Source organism: Schistocerca americana, chromosome X, assembly GCF_021461395.2.
Source record: "Schistocerca americana isolate TAMUIC-IGC-003095 chromosome X, iqSchAmer2.1, whole genome shotgun sequence".
Lineage (NCBI taxonomy): Eukaryota > Metazoa > Arthropoda > Insecta > Orthoptera > Acrididae > Schistocerca > Schistocerca americana.
In genome coordinates, this window is record NC_060130.1 from 272,612,124 (window position 1) to 272,615,837 (window position 3,714).

A 3,714-nucleotide genomic window follows, 5' to 3' on the forward strand; every position below is an offset into this window, starting at 1 on the left:
CACGTAAGGAGTATAGACGTCGTACCTCAATTTTCTCACGCTAGCTTATGATTCCTGAATCAGTTGTGCTGAATTTTTCTGCCAATGTGCCACCATTAACCCACCTTTCAGCTCACATGAACTTCTGAGCTGTGGCGTTTTTTTGGCATGTGTCGACACACTGCTGTTTGAAGCATCACCGACTCCTAGGTGACGTCACAGGACGCCACGCTTTTGCACCCTTACAAAGGAAAGTCATAGGCACCTTTGAGCCAAATTTCACACGTCGCAGTGGGAGGCGATTGGATTTGGAAAAAACGATCCCTAAATTCTGTTGCAAAGTGTACTACTTGAATCTGTAATAGCCACTGATGATGTCTCCATCATTAGGAAACGAAGTGTTAGGCACAGAAACATACCTTAGATCACGACCGAATTCCCGTGTAACAAAAATCAACAAGAATGAATGTAGCTGTATCTGAAGTTACCATTGATTTTCTTAAGATAAGTGTGTTAACGCCAAAAACGTTTCTATATCATATTTTAAAATACGTAAGAATTACTTTCATTCTTTTCCTTTTAATTTGTCCGTGATACGGCTTCGAGACCAGAAGTACGTTTATGATTCATCGTTAGAGAGACTTTTTTTCCGCAGTAAGCTCCACTGCGGTTACACTTAAGCAGTTTGCGTTGTCAGTAGTTCTAGCCCGAACGTTTTGAGTCTTTTTATCGGGTTATCGTGGAACTTACTGAAATTATTCTCTCCTTCTCTGCGAAGGCAGAGCAATGTTTATGATTACTTACGCTGGTGGTAACGTGGAGAAGGGCGGAACGAAACAGGCGGTTCCGGAGGAAGATGACAACGGAATCCAGGAAGCGAACGGTCTAGAACAAGTCCAGAACTTAGAAAACTCGATGTAAGTGTATATAACAATCCAGAGAGCAATCTACATCACAAAGTAAATCAGGCAAGCTCAAGACTCTGTTATTCAATAGAGCGTAACTAAGGGCTTTAGAGTGGCTGTCCAGAGCCGGACCGCGGTTTTGTGCGATAAACACTCGTCAAAGGGCAGCGTCACCTGGCGTGCTTGCCACGGCTGTTGCGCCTCGAGCGGGCGCAAGCTGTGGCTGTAGTCGATAGCCCGAGTATCTCCGACGTCTCCCTATTAATACTTAGGCTAGGCGGGGAATACGAATCTCCGTCAGATACTAAACAAATGTTGTTGTTAAAGCACGATACTTTATTGTTCAGTCGGAAAGTTTTGGACCCAAACCTCCAGTTGACAATTCTGATTTCGGTTTTATGTCGTTCCCCTAGATTATTTAAGGCGAGTTTTGGATTGGTATCTGAAATGCACCACTACGGATGACATCCCGGGTCATCATCAAACTGAAAATGGCTCTGAGCACTATGCGACTTAACTTCTGAGGTCATTAGTCGCCTAGAACTTAGTACTAATTAAACCTAACTAACCTAAGGACATCACACACACCCATGCCCGAGTGAGAATTCGAACCTGCGACCGTAGCTGTCGCTCGGTTCCAGAGTGTAGCGCCTAGAACCGCTCGGACACACCGGCCGGCCATCAGGCATGACTTCAGGTCAGCCATTATGACAACAAATCAATTGCGACCTAAGGAATAAAATAATGCTAAATCTAGAGAAAGTAACTCCTCATCTCGAAAGCGGAAAGTGATCCTGTAGTTTATGACTAGTAGTACTACAGGAATTGAGAAGCAATGACAAAAAAATGGTTCGAATGGCTCTGAGCACTATGTGACTTAACTTCTGAGGTCATCAGTCCCCTAGAACTTAGCACTACTTAAACCTAACTAACCTAAGGACATCACACACATCCATGCCCGAGACAGGATTCGAACCTGCGACCGTAGCGGTCGCTCGGTTCCAGACTGTAGAGCCTAGAACCGCACGGCCACTCCGGCTGGCCATCAAATTGACCAACCGGTTTGCCTATAATGATTGGACGTCGACCGGATGTCAAAGTCCAGTCTTCCTTCACCCATATAGCAGAGTATTTATAGCATCCTGGTGAACAGCACACTGGCGATTATAAGCAGGTAGCAGAACTCTGTTGACAACGTTGTTTGTTGCTCTATGAGCGAAGGGAATTTTTTGCCAAGCACAAGACGAGGAATCAGCAATGAATAGCTGGGAAACCACGGAGGGCAGCTTCAGCCGCTTAATTGGAAAGGTTTTCGCTACCCTACGCTCCCACTGACTCTTTGTCTTTGCGAAATATTATAGTGGTGCATGTGAGTGTATCTGCTAAGTGTAGATAAATGTAATGCTATGTGCGTAGTGTAGTGTTGCATTATTGTTGAATATGATGAGAGAAGGAAGATGGTGGAACTTGGTGTCAGCACATAGCTTACCCCTCACGAAGAACACCTCCAGGGTCAGCCACCTTAGCGCCCCATCCGATGGAAGGATCACAAACAAGAGTCGCATGGCGTCACTTCATGAGACACTGCGGAGAGATTTGAAATTTAATCCAGGACATTGGCGCAAAGACTTGCAATCAGGGACTTTATGCCGCGACTCCTCCTTTCCCCTCTGCCATAAAGGCAAAGGTAAAATTGTCAACAGGTTGCGGAGTACCTGGACGGTCACTCATCCAAGTACTGGTCACACCTGACAGTGCGTGATCTGACGGGAACCGGTGTAATGACCTCGCCATTCCCGTTAACCGTGTATTATTGAACAGCGTTAATTTATCGTATGTAATTAAAGTTGCAAGCATCCCGGCAGTGCAACCTTTGGTAATCCATGCCAGTCGAAACAGACGGTGATTTACCACAACGTTTAACACGATCGCATAAGAAACTGTAACAACCTACTGAAAAGGGCACATGGAGATCATATTGACATGCCAGAGGACAGAAAAGAGAGGAGGACAGCATGCATACCTCTTAAAAGTGGTGCAGGAGCTGGAACCAAGTAACATGTAAAAATGTATGGTGCACTGTGAATGGTGAAACAGTTCTTTGCTGATTAAGACGCCGTGTTAGGCATGATAAGCACTCTGTCTTCAGGCTAAAGTGGCCCATCGGGGCCATCCGACCGCCATGTCATCCTCAATTGAGGATGCGGATAGGAGGGGTGTGTGGTCAGCACACCGCTCTCCCGGTCGTTGTGATGGTTTTCTGTGACGGGAGCCGCTGGTATTCGGTCGAGTAGCTCCTCAATTGGCATCACGAGGCTGAGTGCACACCGAAAAATATCAACACCGCATGGCCGCCCGGACAGTCACCCATCCAAGTGCTGGCACGCCCAACAGCGCTTGACTTCGGTGATCTGACGGGAACCGGTGTATCCACTGCGGCAAGGTCGTTGCCCAGGCATGACAAGGATCATACGTAAAGCTTACTTTCATCGCTATGACTGTATACGTTTCCCAAACATACGTATACGAGCATCCATATGCCTTTCACGGGAAACTTCCAAACGATCAGTGGTTGGTGACTGGTGCTAACATTTCGATTGAACCTTATAATTATTGTTCCAAAATTTCTCGACGTGACAGCGTCAGAGTACGGATACCAGGTAACTGTCGAAGCATTCATCACCCAGCAGGACGATCACGAACATTCGGAGGGATTTCCCAGTGAAACAGAGCAGCCTTTTTTTTCGACGACACATATTTTTTTGTGGATCTACAGTCGCCTCACTCCCCTGACCTGGCACCATTAGACCTTGTACCATGGGGTATACAG

The 3,714-nt window shown here is 46.4% G+C and overlaps 1 pseudogene; it reads right to left on the reverse strand.

Annotated features, from left to right (window-relative positions):
• Positions 1-3,219: 3,219 nt before the first annotated feature.
• On the reverse strand, positions 3,220-3,336 carry LOC124556912 (annotated as a pseudogene).
• Positions 3,337-3,714: the final 378 nt, after the last annotated feature.